At 33.8% G+C, this 27,519-nt stretch overlaps 1 protein-coding gene across 5 annotated transcripts in view; it reads left to right on the top strand.

Annotated features, from left to right (window-relative positions):
- Positions 1–27,519, top strand: part of TENM3 (teneurin transmembrane protein 3) — a 1,309,047-nt gene that overhangs the window by 270,147 nt on the left and 1,011,381 nt on the right. For all 5 annotated transcript variants that reach the window (XM_032684675.1, XM_032684682.1, XM_032684680.1 and 2 more), the window contains exon 4: positions 22,950–23,014. The gene's annotated coding sequence lies outside the window, so the exon portion shown is untranslated. The remainder of the gene's footprint in view (positions 1–22,949; positions 23,015–27,519) is intronic.

The raw sequence follows: 27,519 nt of genomic DNA, 5'->3' as shown, positions 1-27,519 counted from the left end.
AAAGGAGAAAGAAATCTTTAAAAAAAAGGTGTTTGAATGCAGAAAATATAACTTTTCAAGTATTTTGTTGGAGGAAATATTGGATGTGTTCATAAACTGTTACTAGAACCTGAGAAAAAAATAAATTTTACTAACTTCTAATAAATGTGTGTAACAGATCACAGATATGTACAGCATCCTTAATGTATATTTCTTTCTCAGTTGCATGAATTCAGTGGATTTATTTGCATTTTCTTTCATATTGTGAGATATATACAACTCAGGGACAATTAGTAATAAAGAAACATTAAGTACCAGAAATTAATCTCTTCAATGGTTTCTTTTTCTTTTTTTTTTCTTCTTCTTGCCTGGAGGGTTGATTTTATGGCTTTAGAGCAATTATTATTTATCATCTCTTGGTTTACAGGAAAGAATTAGAGTTATTAGCTATTAAATTATCCATGAAAATTTGACACTATACTAGACCAAACAAACCCTGGGGCTTGCTGATTTTCCCAGTATGAAACATCTGTGACTTCAGCTAGAGAGAACTTAACATTGTCTAATTAGATTTCTAAGATTTATAAGGCTCAAATGCTCTATTATTAGAAACCTGAAAACTGGAGCAAAAGTTGAAACTTGAATTTACTGAAGATTATTTAAAAACATTTTAATAGCGCTGTGTGTTGCTAAATACTACTAGCTTGTAATTGGTGAAGATTACCAGATAATGTATTATAGTCTGTAACAACAGGAGTTCAGGAAAAAATGTGCTCCCTACAATTGTAATAAGTTGCAGCTTTCAACTTCAGTAATTAGAAATACTTAATTGAAAATGGTGCACTAATTATATGTTTATTTTTATATTCTAATTTAAATAAAGTTTGTGGTCTCCTGTGGTCTGCTGAGGCGAAAAATCGAATTGGTGTATTTTCTATTCTACAACATTATCACTCATGGACAGTGAGTGATAATCATCAGTCATCAGCATAGAAGAGTGGGTTTGTATTGGCTCTGATTTCAAATCTGACAGACAGTGAATTAGCAGCCACTGTTCTATCTCTTTCTTTGGAGTCAATATGGCTTCTTAATGTGGTAATTAGATATTTCATTCTATCTTCTATTATTGAATCAAAAATGGTTTGGAAATTTAAATCTGTTAAAATAAAAATAGCATTATAATATAATCATTGTTGTTATATTGAAAAAAATTATAGAACATTATTATGTTTGCAAAGAACTCTGAAATTAGGAAAGGGAGGAACCAGAATTATTGCTCCACTCTTAGTTTGTACCTTTTGCATTTGGATTAGAGCAATCTTTAGTAAGAGGATCCCTTTCTTATTAAATACACAAAATAAATACTGCTCAGATAATAAGGAGCTTTTTGATATTTTGTCTTATCCTAATTGTTCATTACATTGCCTCTTATATTATTTACTCTAGTCTATTCAGTTCCTGCTCTAAAGAATAAATTATTAATTTCCTCAAGTGTTCTTCAGCAGTGTGCATCAATATACTATCTGTGTTTATCACAAACACTAATTAATCTTCATAACATCCTTCTGGACAAGGGGTGGAATTAACCCCAATTTGTAGAAAGAAAACAGAATGACTGAGAGTGAAAGGTCACAGGTGTCCATAATGTGAATAACATTTACTGCTTAGTTTGTGAGAGTGCTAAGTATTACATAAGGCTTTATTCACAGAAAATTTCTATCCATTTGATTTGTAAGAAAGAGGCATTTCTGCTAGTGGGACCACTTCACTACATCAGGCAATACTAATAATAAATAAAAAAAAAGACTATGCAGTAATAATTAAGCATGAGATATCTGCTCTCCTCCATTGCTGAAGTCTTAGGAAGAAAAACTGTTTCCATAGGATAGAATTCAAGAGCATGAGCTAGTAAGCCATCCTTTTTTCTCTCTGCAAGGTTGTATTTTATTTATTATGTAGTTTTTATTTCTATAACAAGTCAGACAGAGGTCCTACAGTGAAAAACCGCCTTCATTACTGTGCTTTGATTCTGTGGGAAATCTATTCATTGTCCTGGAAAAGCTGAATTGTTTAAGTTAGCAATGTAGGTTAGTTAATTTTGTGATGGCATCCAGAAACTCAGCTTGAGTGCTTGACTTAATGATTCAGTATTATTTTTACTGCTGATTTCTGTGTATTCATTCCTTGATTTGGGGGAAAAAAAAAAAAGGCAACTCCAGGAACTCCAACACAGGAATATTTTCTTTAGAAATCATCTATTTAATCAACATGTTGGTAAACTCAAGATTCACAATCTGCTAGTTATCACAAATTTCCAGTATATGGCTCCTCCATCGATGGGAGTATCTGGGAAAGACTATAATGGGAAGAGCCATAGGTATGGCTAGAGGATTCCTCATCATTCTGAGGGATTATTTATGTTCACTCTTTGTGTCTGTGAAAGGATTTGTGAGATGTCTGAAAACACAGCAACAATGAACAATTATGAGATGTTAAACTAAATATTCCTATCTCTGCTTTTTATAAAAGCATATGACATGAGTAAATTCTGTACGAATTTTACAGTCCAGACAACCTACATATAGATTAGTTCATGAAAAACCTTAGCACTGAAGTTGTCTGCTGGGTTTAAAGTCCTTGATTCAAGGCTCAGAAGTCCTAAATTAAATAACATTTTTTGGACTAGGCATAGTGTCATGTTTTTACCCCATTTTCCTTTGGGAACATTTTTAAACCTTTATGACTAAATATTTCCAGACTCTTTAGCTTAAATAAAAGCCTGGCTACATAATATTTTTGTCCAGAATGAATTATAATAAAGCTTGAAGCAATTAAAGTGACAGCGTATTAATAAAAGGAATTGTTGTTTGATTTTAATAACGGGAAAATTCCAGGGTTTTTTGATATTACAGTGATGAATATTGAAAAAAAATTACAGAAGTTATGCAACTTGCCAGTGCCACAAAGTGAGTCTTTTATGCTGATTCTCAAGCTAGAGACAGAGTTTATCAGACCACATTGTAAAATGTAACCCTGTTGCATAAACCACTAAGCTTTTTTAAATTACAAAATGCTTTTGTCAAAGTACACTTCCGAAATAGATAATGTGCCACTCAGACCTTGTGTACATAGAATACTTTTTGTCTACTTCCATGAGTTGCAAAAAATCATGTTCTTTGAGCTCAACTGCGTGCAGTGGCCTTTGATATTTGGGTCACACTTTTATTGCATGGACACCTTTCTTGACCATGTCAGAGGCTGAGAGTGCGTAATAGTCAGACTTGTATTTTGAATTCAGAATTCTGTCTCCCACAATGTTTGTAAGCTTGCAAGTTGGAAACAGCAAATATAAGTGCTTTCTTTTGCCTTAAAATCTTCCACTTTCTAAAAACTGTCAGCTTCCAAGATTTTTCAAGACTCATGTTGTTTGACAGTAAGCAAGTAAGGATATCCTAATCTTATCATTACAAAACCATTTTCATGTTATTCATATTTGTCCATGATTACCTTTTTATACACTAATGTTTTGCTATTGCCTTCTATGTTTATATACAAACATCTGTAAAATTACTTCATTGTTCTCCATTCTTAATATGAAATTAGGCGGCACAAGTTAACATAATTTCAAAATCCTGCTGTAAACCCATAGTCAAGTGTGGTCTATTCTAGGAAGGGGATTTCGAATAGAAGCAATATTTTCTATATTCATAAAAAATTTAGAGGCATAAGTGCTAATGCTCTTTTCCATTGTCACTTTTCTGCTCACTCTTGATATATGCACTTTAGAGCAGAAAATAAGGCCAAAGTAACTGTATGTGTGGTTTTTTGCACCAATCGCTCATTTGCTCTCAGACCTCTAATGTATAAAACTATGCTGAGCCTGGTGTCTGATTTCCCAAAATTTTATATCCAATTTCCTATCAAATATGAAAGATGCCAGTTATGCTGCAGTTGAAATTCTTGAAGAGATGAAGCAGTGTTTACATTGCATGTAGATCTTAAAAGGGATACATTAAATGAACAGGTGACATACAATAGGATATGAACAGATGTAATGAATAAAAGATAATACTAGGTTTTTAAATTTTGCTTTATGAATCTGTTTTTAAAAAGTCTATCATCTAAAACATAAAACCTTGCAGTTATTATTTAAAAACTATTGTTGAACAACTATTTTGAATAATTTTTAGAAAATAAACAAGACACATTTAAGTTATTTAGTCTAATTTATTGCCCTTAATCCATGTATGCTTTTAGGACCTGTTAGTTAAACTATTAATTTTTAAATTGCATATCAAGTTTAATTTTAAGAGTAACTGATGTTCTGTTTGATTATAACAGCTAAATTATTAGCATCTTGGTGCTACCACCTTCAGGCACAGAGGAGGGCAATAGGGAGCAAAACCAGACCCTTAGCTCTAACTACAACTGAACTTCTGTTATTCGTATTAGGGAACACACCCCCCTGCATCCCCCCCATTCGTTTCTAGATGAGAGCTGCTTCAGCAAGATCTCTAGATTCCTAGGTTATGTGTTGATAGAGTGTCTTGGGTAAACGTATTCAGGCATATGCTTAACAAAAGAAGTGTCAGAGAAGATTTTGTTCACTTAGGAAAAGGCCGCAGCATCTTTTAATCCATAATGAAACTACTCCTGGACTCTGCAGAGTCATGCTTGGTTATAAACTTCCAGTAGTAAAAAAGCAATGGAAAAGTGTACATAAAAAGGAATCAAGATTTTACAAGCTGAGATATTGTCTGTTTTACTATTCAGGAATGGGTAAGAACAGAAGCTCACTTAGGTAAGACAGAAAGTCAATATTGTCAAGTATCTTGTTTCTGGCAGTAACTAATAACAGTTATTAATGAAGAGAGCAATCTCATTTTCATACTACCCTAGAAAACTATCCCTTTCAAAAGTGTTTGAGATTCAGGAACCAGAATGCATAAATTGGATAGATTTTTCTTACATAGATTTGTCTAGTTGCTTTCAAGATCATATACCTTTTCAGCTGCTCATGTTTTTCTAGCTGAGTCCGTACTTCAGCTCATCCTCGTCACCCTTCTGTTTCTTTACTGTTGAAGTTTGTCATCTCAGGAGTGGATGCAACACAGCTTGGATAGCATTTGTGTGATTTTATGTGAAGGCATAACACTGTTTGCCATTTCATTCCCTATTTATTTCCTGATATTTCATAACATTTTGAGTTATTACTTTTTTATTGAGTATAGAGAAATGTACAAAAACCATCTATAAAAATCCCAAGATCTCAAGCTGGAGTAGTATTAATCAATGGATAGCCAAGGTTGGGTTTGGGATTTTTCCTCTCCTTAGGTTGCGTTGCCTTTCTCTGCATTAAATTGGATATGCCGTTTTATTGTTTCAGTAATGGATGATCTTGCATAACTTAATATCATCACAGACTCATCACCTCACTAGTCACTTCCTGGGTCATTTGTGGTGTGAGTCTCTTGAACACATAGGTCTTATTCCTTACTCTTATGGAACTCAATTAGTAACCCTCTACCCTGTGATAGTTCACCGTTACTCCGTATTGTCTCTTGCCATGCTTTCGCCAAATCACTGTTCTGTGTGAGAGACTTCTTTTCTCTAAACAATATCCTGATTTCTTTAGTGGACTGTGGCTGATGGAACTTACATGTCATATGGAAGCCTAAGTAAACCAGACTGGATGGATCCTATGGCATGTTCATTCCTTAAAAAAAAAAATCCAGTGAATCTGCGAGGCACGTCTTTGCCTTTCAGAAGTTGACTCTTGTCTATAACATCTTATTTATCTGGGTGACTGTTAGTACTTTTCTTCAGAGTAATTTGCACTAGTTTGTTGTACAGATGTCAACTCAATGGTCTGCAGTTTTCCAGATCTTTCTTTGAGCTCTTCTAAAAATTCTCACCCACTTAATTACTCTCAGAGCCTCTGGTATGGAGACGGTGTTAAGTGAAAGTTTACACACCGTCATTAGTAGTTAAGATCTTTCATCCTTGAGTTCCTTTAGAACTTGGATAAATATTGTGTGATGTAAGTGATTTGTTACCACTGATTATGTCTATTTTTCTATGATGTCTTCCGTTGACCCTTAGTTTCACTTTTCTACCTTCTAAGTCCTTTGTAGAAGGATTTGCCATACACGCAGCTCCCTAGACTCTGGGTCACTACAGATGCAAAACATTAATTTGGCTGTTTGTGCTTCTTTTATACTTTGATCCTTTGTTGACCTTAAAAGCACTGTGATGAGCTTCCTGTTTTTGATGCACTTTAAAAAGGATTTATTACTAGTTTTATGATCTTCCTTTCCTAACTCAGACGCAGCTTCACTTTTTCTTCTGATTTCTTATTGTCATTTTTATCCTGAGTCTATAGCCACATTGGTTTCTTTTTGGACCTTCCTCATTTCTTTGTGACTCTGTTGCATTTATTTCAAGTTTGAGAATTTTATTCTAATACATTTTCTACAACATCTTTAAAAATTCACCTTTTAAATTGCATTTCTTCCTTCTTCTGAATAAGTTCTCACATTTTACTATAGTACCGTTTCGTAAATTAAGTATAACTGTAATGAATTTATTATTATTACTATTTTCTTTGGTTTTGCTCCTGCAAGGAGCAATTGTGTGTGCACTATGATTACTGTTAAAGAGCATCTGTTCAATAATAACATCCTATTCTGTCTTCCCTGTAAACTGTGCAACCTAGTATTAATGTTACATTGGTTGTCATCCTTCCCTCCAGCTTCTGATCTGATTATTCTATTAATAGCCTTGTTTAAGAACAGCTATTCTCATGTCATAATTTTATTTCTTAGACTTCATATATATCATTGCTTCACTGTCCCCTGTTTCACTGTCAGTATATTCTGAAAATTCTCTGTTGCTTCTTGTTTGAATATTTCCAACATCTGTGGTAACCTTCACTTTAAGATACACAATATTTTAACTTTGTGGTTGTCAAATACATCATGAACACAACAAACTTCAGTACATCTTGGCTGAAGGCATTTTAAAATATCTGTTGGTGTTCCTCATTTTTGGCTTTCAAATCTTGTACGTCCCTCTTAATACGAAAATGCAGCAACTTGGATTTAATAATAGTTTAAGGGAAACCTGACCATCCTGCATGAGTCCCTTCCTTCTGATAATCTTTATAATTTTTTTTTGTGAATCAAACACATATTTCAACTTTGCCTCCTCAATAACCTTTCTGTCTTGTTTTCTGCATCCTGGAAGAAGTTTCAGTAATAGTAGCACAGAAAGCCTCTTTTCAGCCTCCTATGCAGCCCAGTACAATTTTACTTCTGTAACTTCTGGTTTTCTGTTTCCTGTAATGCAGACTCATCGACCATGACCCTAGGATTTTTTACAGACTTATGCAAACACATTGTGTAGTCTCCTCTTTTTGCACTCACAGCCTTGTCACTGTGCATTTCTTTGAGAGATTACAAACCAGACTATAGGTGTGCAAACAGCCTCCTCTTTTCACGTGTTCCCTAGCTCAGCAAGGCTGTCCTTTCTACAAGAGCATATATGATAGCCTTTTGAGAAGAACCTGCCACCATTTCCTTTTCCACTAGATAGACACTTCCATGTCACGAGACAACAACAACTGATTTGGAAATGGGACTGTTCAGCAGTACTTTGGAAAGATTCCTTTATTCCTAGTATTATGTCTGCACTTATTTTGCTTGATATAAGAGGGAAGGTGGTTGCTTTATTTGTATTGTAGCTGCACTAATCTGTTAACTTATACTTTCACAGTTTATCCCTTCAGTGTCCCCTGTAGCTGAACTCGCAGCATAGTCAGTCTTCTTTCCTTCTCTTCACTGACTCACTCAGTTCAAGGGCTTTGGTCACCTACTTTTCAGAGGTACCCAGAACCTCAGGTGAGACTGTGATGAACAGGTCTGAGAAAGCAAGCAAGAGGTATTCTTTCAGATACTTATAGACTACCTAAAATATACTTCTGAAAATTCTTTCACTTCTCAGGCACATAAATAAATTTGAACAAAACCAGAGTAGAAATTGGTATGAAAGACAAGTAAGAAAATTACTATTTTTGAACATAGTTTTATGCCTTTTATATCTTCTAGAATTGCTTGCCAAAACACTAAACGCAATGAGGTTTACACAATGAAGTATAAAGAGAGTAAGTAAACAAAGGAGTATAAGATTCAGTTGTCAAAAGATAGCTAACTCATGATGTTTAAAATTCCTTGTATCTTGTCTAGCCTGAGGCTTCTGTCCAGAGGCATTTCAAAATGCAATTTCTAAAGTTAGTTCCTGTTGACATGAAAACACCTTTAGTAGTTTTACAACATCCCCTCCATCTTTACTTTGTAAACTTCTTCAGAGTTTGGGTCATCTATACTGTTGGGATGTTTTTCTTATTGCAAATTTATTCTCAAGTTTTCATCTTCTTTGATGTCATTCTCAGTTTTTTCATGTTCCTGTCATAAAGTTCAGATTTAGGTAGATAATTATGGCAGTATTTAATCTAGACCAAACATATGATAGCCTAGAACAAGAAAAGAAAAAACACTGAAATTTCAGCAGTATAATGCTGGATCACACTTTTCTAAACTTTCTCCATCTCAATGTTTGAAAGATGTAAAAGATAAAAGAGAGGAAAAAAGATTGAAGCATGATGATTGCAATTTTCTAAACTTCAGGCTGTTTCTCCCAATGTTTATACAGCAACTGGTAACATTATGATAGCAGTTGATAAGTTGTGAGAATTGCTGGTGATCCAAGAAAAACATGTTGCTTTACATTTTCTCTTCTTCGGTTGCCATACATGATTTATTTGTTCAGTGGCACTGTGATGCTGTCCCTCCTGTTTTAGAACAGGGAGTTTTGTTTGGGGTGTACTGGCAAAGCAAAGTTTTTAACAATCAATAATGTTAATTAATAAAGCTAAATATAATAAATATTAAAGGTCATTATTTTTTCTGGTTTTTGATTTTATTACCCACCATTGTTTCAACAATATGATTAAACAAGAATAAACAGTATATTCTTTATAAACAGTGTCATCAATTCTTTTTAGTAAGATTAGGTGAATTAAGTAGACAAACTTTTTTCCTACTTTGCAGTTCATAGTATTGCTGAGTGGGTTTTGTCTTGCTTTCACCTTTTGCTTTTGTGTATTCATGCTGTATATATAATCATTATGGAGAAAATTGATAAATTGGTTGTTAACATAAAGTCATTTGTGAAGCTGAATGAGGTTAGATATAGGTCTCTTCAACATGTAGGAAGAATTTAATTAAAATGAAATTAAATTCTAAATTAAACTCAAGTAATAAATGGATGTTATCCAATATAGTAAGCCATTCTCATAAGAAATTAACACTGTCCAGAAAACTGATTTTAGGTCTTGAGGCAAGGTTTTCTTAAAAATAATTGCATGACTATCAAATAAAGAAAACTAAGTTTAGGAGTTTTTAGATGCCTTTCTTTCAGTAGTGTAAAATACCACAATATAGAAAAATTAAATTCTTCCCCCAAAGTCTTAAAGACTGATAAATTAATTATTTCTAGTAAAATAAATGGATTAAAAATTGTAGCCGTAGAGAAAAAAACACTGTCTATATTAGTGGACAACTAAATTTGTGATCTATTTACTGTGTATATGCTTCTTATAAGCATCCCATTATATTTATTTCCAGACATGATTTTATTTAGAACTAACTAGTAGTCTAAAAGCTGTGAATATGAAGAACAAGTAATGCATTACATATGTTTTGAGTGTGAATACTTTTCCTGTTAAAATGTCTATGCAAGAGAGAAGTTGAAATGCTGTTAAGAGTAATGAAGAAAACAGTGACTACATCATTTCATGGAGGAAAAATATTAAATTTTTAGTCTATTCATACATGGGAATTAGGTAATAAAGGTGGGAAAACTGCATTTTCTAGAACTTGTTGTATTTGCTCTAAAGTCAGACCACTTTGCTGAAGTGCTGCAAATACATTCCTGTCTTCTAACATGGAAGCAATGAAATTATTGCATGCTATCTTTGTTCTGTGAGTAAAGACTTATTTACACAGCATTATATTATCCTTCAGAAGGGAGTGGAAATATCATTTTAAAGAAAATACCATTATGCAATTGAGTTTACTATCATCAGTGTGCTTCTGTTCAAACTACAAAGTGGGATTTTGTTGAAGGTAGGATGTTCAACATAGATTTCTTTCCTCTTAATGAAGTCGAGTATAAATTGCTACTTTCTCTTGTTTGCTTTCTGGATGAATGTATCAGGATAGGGAGTCTCATGTTTGACATGCTTTAAGCCAAATTTTATGTAATGTAAAACATGTTATACTTGCATCTTTACTTTTTTACTCTGGGAACTGTACATAGAACATAGTAAAAGATCTTGCTCTAAACAACAGAAAGGATTACAGAAAAAAAAAATACCAGAAAAAAATTTAGTAGATTAGGTAAAACATTTTCTTTACCTTTTGGGTCTTCAAAATTTTATATTGACTTACAAATTTAGATAGTCTTTCTCCTGTTAGCTGATACATCAGGTATACTTTCAGCATTATGAAAAATATTTTAATACATTGAATAAATATAAGGGGAAATGTATGTGTGCTTTCCTAAATAGTCCTCTGCAGAAATATATTTTCTCTATATATAAATAAATATAAAAATTTTGGGTTTTTTATAAGCATAAGTTATTGTGCCTTGAGGAATCAAATTCAGGCTGTTAGACACCGAGATTAGATGAATTCAAGTCAGGAACTTCCACATCCCATGTTTAATGTCAAAAAATATTGAAAATTATATGAAATCATGAAGCTTCCCCTCTCAACAGACAGAAATTCACTAGTACAAATGTCTGTGACTAATTTAACCAATGCCTATTAAAATAAGGAGATGCAGACTGAAAATATTACAAAAAAATTATGCTGGAGTATTGTGCTCTTTCTTGAAAAGGACCAGAGAGTCCCGTGGAATGCAAAAGTCGAAGTCATGGTTCTCAAGCCTTCCCAGCTGCCAAACAAAATGAAGCAAAATAAATAGTCAACCTGAGTTGATGTGAATGTGTTGCAGTTCGAGGGGTTTCTGGGGGGGTCACTACCAGCCACTTGTGAAGGTTTTCAGGGCTGGAATCACCCCCCTGCTGCCTGTCCCTCGTACTTAAGCCCGGAGACAGAGACCAGGCAGTACGCAGGGAATCCAGCAGCGAAGAAGAGACTTTATTCAAATTTCCTGCAGCTTATAAGGGTTGTTGGGCCAAAGAGGGGATTGGCCATTTGGCTAGCCAATGCAAGGAGACAGTATAATAACTATGACAACACAGAAACCAATGGTAGACAAGTGAGTTAACAATTTCCAAACCCCGGCATGAATGCTTGCTTCCTTCAAAATACATAATATGTATGGTGTCTTTTCTGCATCTTTTTCCAATTATTTTTTTTCTGTATGATGCAACTAGAATTGTGAAACTTCAGGCTATTTCTGTTCACCAAATAGTACAGATAGTACATGCTATCTGCTTAACTTAGAATATTTACCAAAGATAACTTCATAGAATTAATGTCAGTCATCCAAAGCCCAGCCCTTAAACTGACAGTTTAGCTGATCTTTTCACAGGAAGTAGTTCAATGAATTTTATTCAGCTTCAAAGGGCATTTTGGTAGTTCATAATGACAGTAAGAAAAACAAAACCAACATGAACTCATGTTTCTATTCTATTAGAAAAGCTACTTTTGGGTTGTAACTTTTATACTAGTTTGCTCTGATCTGTGATAAATAATGTCAGCTGTATGTTTAAGGCTTAACTGCTGATACCTAACCATTTATGTCTTGAACAATAGTCTGATTAAAAAGTGTACTATGTCAGAACCAAGGCCATAATTAACTTTTTAACCCAAAAGCAATTTAGGAAAAATTTCAGCACCTACAAATTTTCATGACTTAATTAATTGAAATTGGTGATCATGATGTCTGTAGTCCTCTTTGTTGGTAGCTGGGTGTTTAAATGTGTGGAAGTCCTCAGGTGCTTTGTCCTACTTACCAGTTGTAACATACTTCTTCCATTTTCATGTGTATAACAGAGAAAGGTTTTCCATTTAAACCCATTTAAATTTCCATTTAAAACTAAAAAGAAAGGGATAAGCTTTGAGAGAGAATGATTTACCATAATAATAGATGGATTTCCTTGCAAGTTCAGGAAGTTATGGAAGTGCTGGTAAGAAATGAGAGTGCACATGTGACTTAAGGGGATAAAAGAAAAATAAAATTTCTTTGAGCATTATTACTATTTTTAATTCATTGTGTTCACTGCTTAGTGGTGCAGCTACTCCTTAAATGAAGACCACTTACAATATACAAATGAATACAGAGTCTAAAAAGTGGTGTGTAAAAAATGAGAAAAGAACTACCTTGTAACTAGAATGAACCTTAAATGAACCTTCATTAAGAATATTAAGCCAGTTCCTAATAGGCACAGGTATCGATCTAATTAACAGGAAATGCATAGCTGAATGGAAAGGTCTGATAGAATAAATCCCTTCATATTGACACAGTGTTGGCATAGAATTTAGGCAATGGAGAAACTCTCAAAAGTATCTCTCATCTGTTCTCCCAGTCCCTATCCCCACATACTCTGATTTATGGTCAAATCACCCGGAAGTGTCTTTCAGCATGCATATGGTAACACTGTGCTTTCATTGCAGAGTAATTTAACAGAAAAAAAAAAAAAAAAGGGGGAAGAAAGAAAAAAAAAATACAGCTTTTAGGTTACCTTTTATTTTGAAAACAAGAAGTACATGTAACAAGAGGAGATGCACATAAAACATATTTTTCTATACACTGTAAGTATAAAAAAAAAGAGAAAGTGGCTGGATTTTTCCATTAGTATAAAACATGGCAACACCATAAAACATGGCAATCCATTTCAGTGAAACTGCATTGGTAAGGTAAGCGTTTGACCAAACAGCTTACTCATCTCTCAGACAATACGCATTTTATTCATCTGTCAGCCAATGTAAGGACTGGAGGACTATAATATACTACTTATAATGTACTAGTACACTCCTGTTCATATTGATTGGTATGTATTCCTACAAGGCAGAAGATTAAAAAGCATTATTTTTTAAAATTGCAACTTTTGTGATAATAAAGAGGAGAAATATCCTTTTAGTGGTGTTCTTTTTTGGACTCTCAGAATCCTATTTCTTTTTCCCATTTTATATTGAGCTTCAGAAGAGTAATTTACGTTAAAAATGGAAGATACTTGTTTAAGAAATTTGTCTGACTGGCATTATAAGAAAGGTGTAGGTACCAGCACTGCAAAATACATACATTTTATATACCCACCTATCCATATGCATACATCCATGTACACTCTAGAATACAGTATACAGCAGAGACAGCGACATAAGTACGTATGTGGAGTATGTATAGAATTCTGGAATTTGGATGAAAATGAGAACAAATGATTTTCAGGTGATACACAAAAGTAATTCCAGAATCTGTAAACCCTATAAAGTACTTTCAAAGGCTTTAGGAATCATTACTTACAACAGAAAGTAATTCTTGATCTTAATCCGAATAAGGTTTGCTCAGAAAAATGTATTAAGAAAATCTTGAAATGTAATCGACGAATAGATAGGACACCCCCCCTCGTTTTTAGAATCAAATCCCTGTATGAACTCACAAAAAATAAGTATAAAACACTGAGAAAGAGTATGACAATGAAAGTCTCTTGTTATGTCACCTACATTTCTGTTTATTTATACCAAAAAGTTTCAAGGACAAACACTGTAATTACATGTTCCAATTAAATAACATACTTGTGCATACATTGTTTTTAACCTCACTCCAGAATTAATAGTAAAAAAAAGTCACATAAAAATTTACAGGAAAGGTTTTTGAATTAATTTAAAATAAAAAAACCTCAAAACATAGATGAAGAGATATTTATTTGTTTGCTATGTTGTAGTCCCAAAACTGCATTTTCTATGGGATACATTTTACGTCTTTCATTTGCTATCCTTTTATGTCTTTTTGTAGGTATTTCCTCAATTGTATGGGCTCAGTATTACTAGAATTCTCATTCGGAACAGGATATGGGTGATGTGCAGTGTAAATGCAGGTCTTCACAAATCAATTGTATTTTCATTACATTATATAGTAAGCATAGCTTTGCCAGCTTTCATTTGTACTCCCTGGAACTGATCAAGATTCTACTTACACAAGAATAATTCCATCCAGAGTGAGGCAATTCCAGCCTTCAGTGAATATTTTGTCACTTCAGTTTCTACCAGAAAAGAGAAAGCTACGAAGTTTTATTTTTGTGCATACTTTTGGCCATTCCACTATTCCATATTGCTGATGTGTAATAGTCATAATGATTATCATACCACATTTGCAATCATTTTAATTTATTCATAGCTAGACGTTATTATCTACAAAGAAAACTTTCATTTCTAATGAACTCAGTTTGTTTACTCCCCCTTAGCAAACCTCATTTCAATCTCATTTGAAAGTTAGGGAAGTTCCTTCCTTTATTTTAGGGAAAAATGGAAAAACATCCCTAAAATAAATATTAACTGCAGAATTCCATTCTAAAAATGTTGATTTTTCTGTCTTCTGTACATTTCAGAATAAATAGTATCACACCTATAAAACAATGTATCTTCATACATAGCAATAAAGTATGATTCCTTAATATGATTTAGGCCTAGAGTATAAAATCTACTGGCTTCATATATATATTATATATAGCTGTCATATATAAATGAAACAAATAGATTCTCTCCTCATAAATGAAGATTTTCACTGAGCGTAGTAACTGTCTAATGACAATTTCAACAAATTTATTGTTGCATAATTCTACACTTATTTCTATCAGATGAGTCAGTGGCCAAACTTCATCTTCTTGAGAATTGTCTCCATTTACCTGATGTGTATGTGAGGTATTTTTTGATTTTATTAAATTGAGATAAAATATTAAATGTTCTGAAGCCCAACTGTCCAAAACACAGCTTGCAGCTCATTAGTAAGATAGTATACTTAAGCTTACATTACATCTCTGTGTCTGTAAGTGTTCCATAAACAAAGGGAGTGTTCTATTTCTTCCAGGAGTAAGCATATGAATACAACTAATATAAAATCATAATTTAAGATACCATTAATTGTGTGAGATATCATTAATTGTGAATTTAAGACTACATCCCATAAGAAAACTGTCAGTAAAAGACTAGCTGTCTTCACCAGTATACTGAAAAACTCACAACAGGATTTCCAAGGGGGTTTTTTTGGAACTGTTAAAATTGCTTTGAGTCACCTCCTTGGATGGTGCTGAATCAGTGTAAATGCTGTAAATAGACCAGTTATTTTTACTGTATGTTGAAAAAATGTAGTGGATCTTCTGTTTGATTCATAGTTCGTATAGTTCATGAAAGGAGGGATGGTAAGATTCAAATTTCCTCTCTAGTTGTGACAGAGGTAGTGACCTTGCATAGGCTTTTATAGTTACTCATCTGTTGAGTGCTTTGAACATTCCTAAGGAAGTAGAAAATACAGGAGGGAACCCTCCAGTTCCTCGTTCAGAGGGATACTAGTCAGACCTCTGATACCAATACCTGTTTCCACTTAAATGGTGAGCAGGTGCTTTTTGCAGATCACCTCCTGGGTACTTACATTAATAAGCATAGCCTACCACTTAAACCCACCTCTTCCTCCACTTTAGAATCATAGAAATATATGATAATTTAGGTCAGAAAGGGACTTCGACTGAGACACTATTCAAAGCAGGGCCAATGGCAATGTTTGGTCAAGTAGCTCAGGGTCTTTCCCAGTAAAGTTAGAGTGTCTTCAAGACTGGATGTGGCAGAACCTCTCAGGCATCTTGTTCATTTCATGTTCAAGAACCTTTATGAATGTGGGTTTTTTCCTTTGGTTTGGAGTTACAGAACCTGGACTTCTGGATGATACTTTCAGGTTGTATCCCTGAATTTTAAGTAAAGGTGATGAGAATAGCTTTTCAAATCTCATAAAACATGAGACTGTTTCTTATTACAAACAGTATTCTTGCAATATTTGCTTCTCAGATATTATCCTGTATTTTTCAGACATTATTTGACATTCTTGATTGGAACTAAAAAATATTGCTTCTTATCTTGGTGTGTTCTCGTTAATCTTGTTTCTTCAAATCATAACTCTGAGACCCTTCACCCTTCATGTAATACAGCAGTGGCAGTTTTTACACTGATGATAAAATAAATTCAGAGAGCAAGGACATGCATATGTATGAGGTAAAAAGAAAATTATATATGAAAAAAATCACACATAAGTGTTACATTATTGCAGTCTATTCTAGTAATTGCTGTCTATAGATAAGTAACCTGTACATCAGACAGAAATAAGTTCAGAGAGAAATAATGGAATGCTGTATCTAGTTGTGAAAAATCAAATTCATACGCTGGAAAATTAAAAAGAATCACTGTGAATGTTCTATTTATGATCCAGGAAGACATCTGTATTTCTTGTTTTGCTTTTACAGGTTTGTTTACTTGTCAGAAATATTGTTGCCAACCCTGAGCCTTTGAGGGTTTTAAGTTGTTATAGACACAACTTTATAGATCTAAGTTCTTTCTATAACACTGACTCTAGTTATCTCAGAAACTGATATTCCACTTTTCTTAGTACCTCTGTGCCACTCCAGTTAGAATCAGTGGGTCCTGAGTTTTCAGTAATACCTGAGCTGGTACGGGCTGGAATATTCCTAGTCAAGGGAGACAAACTGGCTTTTCAGAAGGTGCTACTGTGACCAGTTTGTCTTGTCAACAAGTATAGAGCCTTTATGACTACAGAAGCACTGAGCATTAAAACTGGAAGAGATTCAACTATGTTGAAGAAGAAAGTCAGAGACACCTTAAGAAATTAAAGTGAACTGTGAGGCTTTTCTTCATCTGACTTTTCTAACATTTCAGTTATATGACTTCCATGATCCACAACACACTAACCAGTGGGGAAAAGATTATGCAACACAATATTGCATGATCTGTCTATTGTCCTGAATCCCTCCCATTGGAGAAAACAGGGATTTAAACTACAGGTCATATAAAGTCAATCTATGGGCATGCTAGGGAATGTGTTGTATTGGTTTAAGAACTACACTGATTTTGGTCAAACAGATTGAAAAACAAGAATATATTTTATTGTCCTAATCAAAACAATAAAATTTTGGAAAAATCAAGGGGTTTTTTTTTACAAATTGTGCATCATTCTGACAGTAAATAATAGAAAAAGAAATATTTGTATAGGAAAATTAAAGGAAAAGGATTTAAAAATTATGATCGGAGAGTATCATACTGTCCTGCAAGTGTGAAACATCCCTTCTAATTAAACATAATTAAAACCTAAACAGGAGCTTATGTTGTACAACAATGAAGCTTATTTACAGTCCTCAATTATTAAACCATGCTGTGATGAAACTCTACAAAAGTGACTTGTAAGGCAAATATCTACAATAAAAAATTAAAGAAATTTTACCAGCCTGACATTCTGTACTGACAACATTTCTCTTCAATAATGGATGAGATAATAAAAAAAGCTTTCTAGTGCTCAGATCACAGCTGTATAATTCTCTGGATGAGAAGCATCTGCAACAGTTTTTACTACTTTGACCTTCAGCTGTTTCAAGAGTGGGAGTCCATGCAAAGTTAGGTGTTTCTGATGTATTGTAGCTTCCATATAAAAAATCAATTTCCTTAATTTCTTGATAGCAACTTCAAGATGGTTTCTCTTTCTAGTGCTGAAAATTAGCATCAGCTGTCCTTCATACACTTGAGTCACTGCTGAAATTGTGTATTTTAATTCTTTACAGAGGGAATAGGAGTCCTTAAATTCTTCTTCTTCTGTTTTCCTTCAATCATTTTTGGTCTCAGTACCAGGCATCCCCTACAACACCTGATATATTTTTATATTGAACTGGAGGAACTGTTTCTGTGCCTCTACCTGAAATTGGATTACATGTATGAGATATCATATGAGAATGAGATAATATATTGATATTTTAGATATCTTTTATATCCATCCCCCCTGCTGTGGGCAGGGACATCTTACATTAAATCAGGTTGCTCAAACTTCTGTCCAACCTGACTTTGAGCACTTCCAATGAGACATCCAGAACTTCTCTGGGCAGTCCTTGACTTCCTTCTCAAAAATACTATGTGCTTGAACAAAGATTTTAACTAAATTGAGCAATGCGAGTGAAGAACATGAGCCTACGTATGTGATCTCCTATGTGTCATTTTCTCAAGTTCCTTGGGAGAAGAATAACTTTAGATCTGGAAGAAGAGAAGGTGTGTATGTGTGGGTAGGTGTGTGTGCACACTCATATTGCATGAGGGTCTTATCTGGATGTTTTGAAGTCTGTTTTTTAAAGGTTTGGTTTGAGAAAAAGGAAAAACATAGCACATGATTTTTCTCTGAAGAACTGAAATGGGAGAGGTGTCAGTATTTTTTGCTAGTTTAGTTTGTTTTGAAATTGAAAGGGAGGGGGAAATGGTGGGGGTTCTGCATACTCATCCTTTGTTGATTTTCTGTCTAGCTAAAGTCTGCTGCTTTCCATCCAGACACATTTAGGGATGAGAATCTCCCAAATCAGGTTTATGCAAATGCATTTCTTTATTTTTGGACAACAGCTCAGATACTTGTATTTCATACTGTATTTCAAGTTAATTAATTTGGAAACTTATGAGAAATAACTAAAGAAACTATCACTGTGTACATTAAAATAGCATTTGACTATTGTGAAGAAATTCAACAGACGATTTTTCAAATCTTATCTACAGGTAGAACCTGATAGCAGGTATTAGACTGTCAGCACATCTCTAAATTTACTTTGATGCAGGCTGGCAGAAGCAATAGGTACAGCAAAACTAATCTTTCCAATAACATATGTCGCCTAGAAAGAGACAGGACTGTATGTATTAAAAATAGCTTGACTGAAGGAAAAAATATATTGACTAGGATTTTCTTATCTGATATTTACTTTTTTGTACTGGCAGCCTACCTTCCTTCTCTCTTCTCTTGTCCCATGAGGAATAAAAAGAGGCCTGTGCTCCTAGTAGATCTCCTTTTATTTTTTTTATTATTTTTTGTATTAATAGTGTAAGTACTATCTTTTGAAAAGGGAAAAAAAAAAGTGTGTTTTTGCTTCCCTCTTCTAGTTTTTGAGATTAAAAAGTGAACTATACTTAATTTTGAAACAGTCACATTTCTTTCCGCTTCACTGTATCTCACCTCCTAGTAATATCTATCTCCAGAGTAATATTGTGAATAGCTCTGTAGAACAAATATTTGAGTTAATGTATGTTCCTTTTAGTAAGCTTATTAAATATGTAGTATATTTTAGTTATTGTAATATGCAATTTTTTCTTATTTATTAATATGAATAAAATATATTTGTGATTATATTTTTGAATAGGAAAATCTTTCTTATGTATATAGAGAAGAGGAATTTCCTGGATCAGGGATTTTATTAATATTAAATTTGGCTTAACTAAAATGGAATTATAAATAAAATATTGATTACAATAGAAATATGGAGACAACTGAAGTTTTGGGTTATTAGGAGGACAGGATGTTATTCTTTTAGAGTCATCCTTTCAGTTATATTGTTGGGTTTTAGTGATCTAAATTGTAAGCAAGATGTTTTTGTATGAATGTTTCATGCCCAGACACAGATCTTCCAGATTTCCATATCATCCAGACCCTGAGTTGTCCGAGTGGGAAGTCACTTGTCTCCTTGATAGTACTTCTTATATATCCAGGTTCCCTCTGAGCTGTTAAAAACCTGCGACTCACCTATAGCAGGCAAACAGCTGTTGCCTTCCCCCTGCAACTCTGCATATGTTTCCTCCCAAGTTCATCAAGCCTGATCGTATTCCTCTTTTTGTCAGGTGGCTCTTGCCTGCTCCAGTTGTATACCCTCAGTTGTACAGCTGAGGTTCCTATTCCCATCAAAGCAGAAAACATATTAAGTACATCAAATGGGCAGTTACTCCTTAAAAATTACTTCCAGATTTTGTTTAATTACTTTTGTGGTTTCACATCTATTATATGTGCTGTAAATGTTGTTGCTCCTGCAATTGCTGCCGATTCTGCTTTTTTTTGCTCTGAATCAATGTAACAAAGTTAAACAATGACAGGGTACTCTGATTCAGTGACCACATTAATTCAACTTCTAAAAATGTCTGTCAAGTGGCAAAATATTATTTACATATTTAGAGACAAGCACAAGAGAGATAAAATGTCTTGTCGTGTTATTTGAAGCAGGAAACAAACAAGCTGCTGTAATTTTTTTTGTTTTGTTGTTTTTTAAGCTCAGCTGTCCCCCTTTGTCCTGAAAATTATACCTCTTTTAAAGCAAATATCTGTCTGGCACAGACACTTTATGTTTGTTTAACACCCTTGCCAGGTAAAATTACAGAGATAAGATTGTTTCTCCATTTGTAATATCTCCAAAGTATACTGCTTCTCCAAACAAGAAAATGAACTTGGAGGAAATGTTGTCTCAGAGTTTAATTAAAAATATGCATTTTCCCTTCTCCTCTCTGCACCACTATGTTAAAGGATTAGATAAAATCTGGGGTTGGACTTGATGATCTCAGAGGTCTTTTCCAACCCAGTTGTTTCTATGATTCTATGAAAAACATTGAAGAGCATTATGCATGCTTCAGAGTGAGTCTGGTTGAAAGTTGAGAATAAAAGCCAACATGGTTCTCAATACTTAGCTCATGAGTATTATAATTTTCTTAAAATGTCTCCTTTTTATTGCAATCAGTGGAAGCATCAGTGCAATTCTGTGCAGTGATATTACAGGCCTGTACATACCTCTGATGATCATGGGTGAACATCCTTGCCCTGTAACTAAGGCAATGCTTCACTGGAATATCAAAAGCAGGGTCAGATATTCCTGACATAAGGTATATACACAGTACCCACAGATGCTGGACAGTTTGCAATCTACTTAAACTACTTCTCTAGTTAATGGAGGAGAGAACAGACTCTGAAAATGTGATGTTATCAGAGGAATCGAGTCCACACAAATTTAAATGCTTTCTTTCTCTAGCATTCTCTCAATACTGCCAAGATGTCTTTCTCTTTCACTGGGAGTAGATGGAGGTAGCAGGAGATGTCATGCTCTTGTCTGTCTCCGTTTAGACAGCCTCTGAAATTGCGACAGAACTCGTGTTCACTTCTTTTTCATAATAACCTATCAGTTAGCTGAGGAACATGGAGAAGCTTCAGCAGCTGGCCAGGGATAATTCACTGTGCCTCAACTGTGTGCTGAGGATGCCAAAATTAACTAAAACACAATCCGAAATTATGTCCCAGTTTCCTTGGAGAAGGAAAAAAGACAGCTGAAGAGTACGGGTTTGATCATTGTGTTTGCAACTTATGTGGGTTTTACAAAATATAAGGACTAGAAAGTCCTGCTGTCATGAACAGTTTCGCTACACAAATTGTCTTAGCAATAGTGTTTGGTAGTACACGATACTGAGAATGTTTAGGATAGATAAGTCCCTTATCTTCAGAATATATTCTGAATACCGTGTTTTAGGATGAAGTTCAGTGACTGCATCAAAAACTACCTGAACACTCTTCATTTAGGACTTCTGAATGAAGCAGAGTTTAGGGATTTGAATACCAGGGCTGAATAGGGATTTTTTGTCTAAGGGACGTCTCTAACATGGAATAGGCAAGTCATTTAGCGTGGATGTTTTTACTTACTTCTCTGACAGAAGAATTATAAAATGAGCATCCAAACTTCAGTGAATATTTAGGATTTTATAAACTAATTTGTGTAACTGAATTTGAAAAATTTAGAGTGTTTTGAATATATTTGCTGTTATTAAATTAATATAATAGCCAATACGAATTTGATAGCATGAAAATATTTTTTAGCAAAAAGGAATTGTACCTTCAACTAGTTGAAAAACATCTATTTTGATTATATACTTCATTGCTTTGTTATATTCTGTGTTAAAATACTACCTTACCTGCATGAATATAGTCGGTAATCACTCCATTTGGCAATCTAGCAGAGATATATTGTCGTCTTCCTCACTAAGTTGTTCTTCATAACCCTGTGGTAGCAAAACTGGATACAATATTGAGGCATGTTTATAAAATCACGTAATGGAGTAAGGAAAATTTCTTGCATTCAAGTATCTTTTTCTTCAAGTCAGTTATTGTGACACCAAAATGTTATTAATTTCAGATATTCACAGTTTGTAAGTTGTCTCCTCAGAAGGCTAATACTAGTGTTAGCACAAAGCCCTTCTGACCTCATTACTTAGGCTACACTGAAAAATCCAGTTCTCCGCTCTCCTTTCTCTCTCTCCAGGAGGCCTTAGTGCATGTAAAAAGAACACTTTTATGGGTATTTTTTGGCTCAGTTGATCCAGCAATATATTATTAGCTTAGTGTAACTCTCTCAAAATTTTATGAAGCTTCACAGAGTAGCTGAAATGAACATAAGTTTTATGTTCCATACCTAACAGATCATGCAAGTTTCTGTCCTTATCAGTTAGGATATGCTTGATCAAGTTCTGACAGCTGACAAATGATGGGGTATTTTTAATTCACTGTGTGATATATGTGAAAATCAATAGATTATTAAGGGGACTGGTTTACAGCTTTAAAATACAAAGTGATTATTGTTACCAAAGCTAGACACGGTTAAATAGTAGAAAAAAAAGGTAGAAATTCAGAAGGATATTAAAAAGCAAGTCACATGAGGCAGGAAAACATCCTTAGTGTGCTTGCTTCTCGCACCTGGCAGGTATGGTGCCTTCAAAGCCAAGTTTTGCATTTTACCCATTTTGAATAACACTGTACAACATAAAGGTAATGAGATATGTTTTAAATAAACATGCTCATCATATTTCATCTTATTGTCTTTTTTATTTTCTTTTTCTTAGAACTTCCATCCTCAAAAGAGGCAGAATATTATCACTGGAGCATAAGAGGAAGAACCTTAAACCTAGTAAGTGAGCTTAGAGTAGATTTTTCAGGAGGGAAATTTTTGCAAATAAAATAGGTAATGATGTAATTATTTTGTTTATCACAAATCAGTGCATTATTTTTACTTCATTAAAATGTTTCTGATTCTTTGATTGTTTCTTTTCAAGTGATAGCTAGCCAGGGAATAAGCTAATCCAGCCCAAGCCAGGCAAGTTGCAAGCTTTAGCAAACTACACTTCTGTACATCCAGCCTGGTAAATCCTGTCAGGACAGAATGGTTCATTCTTATTTGTTTGGTTGTTCAAGAAAATTAAATAGTTCACTTTTTAAATAGAAATTGGGAAAGGGACACATAGGGAATATTAGGTCATAAACTGCTATTTGCATGCTAAGATCTTAATTATAGGTACATGCAAATTTCAAAAGTGATGTTAATTTCAATTATATGCTCCACTCGGTCCACTTAAGACCCCATTACTTCGTTCACTCATTTGTAACCATCATGAGGATAAAATTAGATTGTCCTTTATTGAAGAAACAACTTTACTGTCCTAGTTTCCTACAAGGCAATGCGCACATACTGGAGGAGACCAACTGCCTTTTTTGTCATGGAGAGTGTAACAGTAGCAGCACTTTGTTCCCTGTTGAAAGTGGAAGTACTCATCTGTGCAACATGAGTTACTGCTCAAAAGGTGGTCTTCTATTTTTTTTTACACTAAAGCACAGGCTTCCACTAGGTGTGTGTACACTAAGGTGTGACTTTCTCATGGTACAGGAACTGTACAAGACAGAATGTTATTTACTGAGTACAAATTTTTCCTTGCTGCCTATTTTTATATGCCTATTGCTAGTAAAATATAGAAAAAAAGAAAAGTAACTCCCTCTTTTTAATTTCCCTGAGGTTTAAATGCATAATAATGTAATATGAATGAATATATTTAGATTAGTTTGATTGAAGGTAGAACTATTATTTTTTTCAGTCTAGAGCTGGGTTTATACTAAACTGCAGCATAAATGACCTTCCCAAATGTATTACATATCTGAAGGACTGAAAACAAAATTAATTGTGTCTTGAATATCTGACTACTTGCATGGCAGTGGAAAACATGCCTAAGGCAAGTTTATTGTGAAAAAGGAAACCTTTATGCCCTTCAGACAAGGTACTCTCCACCACATGCATTTACGTGAAGTAAAGCATCCCATGAGGCTTAGGAAACATCCAAGGTAATAATCTTAGTTGTCCTGGCCAATATATTATTTCTGAGTAAAACAGGAACAAGTAGTTGAGATCTCTTAATGAATAATATGACCTCCTTTGTTTGCCTACATAATGAATTGGCAAGCTTTATTTAACTTTGTGAGGTACATGGCAATAATACAGTAAGCCAAATGTAAAAATGAATGTAATGTTTTTTTAAGATTATATATTTCCTGAGCATTTTAATCAAGACTGCAAAGTAAAACAAAAACTAATTTAAAAAAATTAATTCATAACTTCAGTGTTATTTTTCCACACTAATATTTTAACAAATATAATTTTGTTGTAATTATCTATGGGTTTAAGATGATCACATTTACAATTTTACACATAAAAGATAATCTTATCTCCCAGATAAGCAGTTAAATAGATAGCTTTCTTATTATTAGCACAATGATACACTCAAATGATGGGTAATTTCTATTATCTTTATAAATAGATAAGAAGTGTATAGATGTGAAAGAAGCATTGATGTGAAAAATGTTAAAATAACAAATCTTATTAGAAGGCAGAATTTAGGAATAACTTGTCAAGAGGGTAATGACCTCCATTAAATTTTATGTGCAATTATAATTGGCGTTTTTAATAAAGGAATGCTATTGCAAATTGCATATTTGATATAATATTACAGGGCATCCTATTTCCTCTGACTTGCATTTATATTAAATAAAAATCTTTGAGATAATCAAGGAAGATTCATAATTTAGAGTTTTGAGAATCTACTCAGATGCTGGGTTTAAAATAGTTTTCAATACAAACAAGAAGAAAGTGCGAAAATTATCTGAAAGTGATCCTTTTCTTCTTTTGACCAAAAAGATGTTGATATTCAGCATCTTTTGTAGATGTGGTGCATGTTCTTAGATGTAGTCAAGATTTTAGCATCTTTAAGGTGTAGTCAAATAGAATCTTTTATTATTAAGACATTTAATGTCAGTCAAGAAAATTCACTGTGTGAAAAACTGTCTAAATAAATCCCTGAGAAAGTCCTAAAATGACCCAGTTTTCATCTTTTGTGCACATAACTGAAAGGAAAGTATAATGCCTCACATTATCATTCTGGTCTTGTACTAATTTCTAATCCAAACTAATATTAAAATAGGGACTTCAAAGTAGTTGTGCAAATATAATCAAGATGTGTGTTGGGGAGGAGGAGGGGCTGCCTGTGGAATCCTCCAAAACACCACTCATTATAAGCTTTTTAATTATATGATTTATAATTAATATGATTTATATTATCATGTAGTTTTGTTAAAATTAACTAGATAGTCTTAATGATACTGGAATAGTGCAGATTTCAAATCTGTGAAAATTTTACAAAGAGAAAAGTCATCCCCAGCTATCTCTCATTGTTTAATGTTTCTCCTTTGCTTACATAAAATAAATGTAGAAGGGTTGCGGTTGTAAACATAGTAGTAGAAGGGCAACAACAAATAAGTAATATTGGCTTGGGGTGGCATAGCTAAAAATAAGCTATAATAGTTTTTAGGAAAGTACCTAATAGAAATCCTAAGCAAAAATAAGTAGTGTCTGTAGCATTTGCAAATAAGCAGCTGCTACTATTCACAGTCTACTCCAATTACCTTCTGTTAATCTGGCACATCTTTAAAATGAAACACTGTGCATAATTTTTCATGGTTCAAATACTGCAGACTTTTCTTCAGGCACACCAAGAAAAGCCAACTATCACAAGTGACCTGTGTAATTGAATGTGAGTTATTTTAGAAACAGATTCCACAGAGGGAAGGATAGCTGTGGCCATGGGGAATCCTCAGCATTTACTTTTTTAAATTCTGAGTTGATACGTAAATGTGAAAACGAGTTAAACTGATATTGTTGTAAATAAAAGGTTTTTCTTTAATGGAAAGTTTATCATTTGCATATTGTCATATGTATGAGATAGTTTGTAGATACACTTGGGATTACTTTAACCTAAGGACTAGATTCTGATGTAGTTTTGAAGATTGAAATGTTTATGGATGAAGAGCAGAGTGCTGCTCCATTCAAAGCACATTTCAGCAGACCACTCTGGGGAAGGGCTGCTGTAACTACTTCACAGATAGGTGAAATTTGGACACTGAAGACCAAAAGCAATCCATAAATCATAAATCTCACCTAGCTTTGGAATAACCTAAATTGATCTTATAACCATATTTTGGACTACAATTTTTAATTCACCTAAATTGAACGTCCTTTAAATCCTCGAAGCTAATGGTTATTCTCATAAAACACACTTGTGATCCAGTATGACATTGAGAGTTACCTAGCTCTAGAGTGACCTTTTGGATGAGATAAAATCGTGAAAGTCAGTTGTAACAAGGATGACACTTATACCAGGAGATCTTGCAGCTGAATATTCAGTTCATTTACCTTTTTTCTTAAATAATAATTATATTTGATTCCTTTACGGAAATAAATAATCACATTTTTCAAAACATTGACAAAGGGATTAGGTTACGTTATCAATCCAGAGGTCTAAACTGTAGAAATCAGTAGAAATCAGTGTTTCTGGAGGCAAGCAGTGCTTGCAGTGTTCAGAGAAACTTTTGTCATGTTTTGTTCAAACTCTGCACACTAAACTACTGAGCAACACCCTTTAAATTAATGTATGTTGTGCTGTTACACTTCAGGAAATTACTTCCTCTCCTATATCACCCCTCTGGTAGCTTAGTGCACTACTATTAGGTTTTTAAAATATTTGAAATATGACATAGAATATGAAGCTTAAATAAAAGCTATCTTACAGCACCATGACATACCTATGATGATACATTCATGATCAAGTTCCCATATGGGAATAACTGAGGAATGGAACCTTTTGGAAGGTACTCTTATTTGCTATCATTACAACCAGTCTGACGTTGTGGGGTATTTGTCAATGAAACTACCACTTTCTACTAGTTTAGTAGGCTTATCTCTAGACTTTTTAGAGCTTAGAGCAATATATACTGCTATGACAATTCTGACTGCCCAATAAAATCCTGACAGATGCAAGTGTAACTTGAAACCCTTGGAAAGTGATTTAGAAAAAACATTTCAAGCTGAGAAAAGGCCAGAAACTGGAGGATGGAATGCAAGTCAAGGATTCTCTTATTGTCTCATGTTCATCACCAGACTTAAGTTATAACTTAAAAATTGTGGTAGAGAGGAGAGTCTGTTTATACAAGAATAGGAAATAATTGCACCTCTGTTTACATGAAAATAATCTGATTTCCAAATGGATAAACTATAAGACCACTAGCTAAGTATTTTCTTAGGACAACATAATTTGG

The sequence above is a fragment of the Chiroxiphia lanceolata genome, chromosome 4 (assembly GCF_009829145.1).
Source record: "Chiroxiphia lanceolata isolate bChiLan1 chromosome 4, bChiLan1.pri, whole genome shotgun sequence".
NCBI lineage: Eukaryota > Metazoa > Chordata > Aves > Passeriformes > Pipridae > Chiroxiphia > Chiroxiphia lanceolata.
This window is presented reverse-complemented; position numbering and strand designations above follow the sequence as displayed.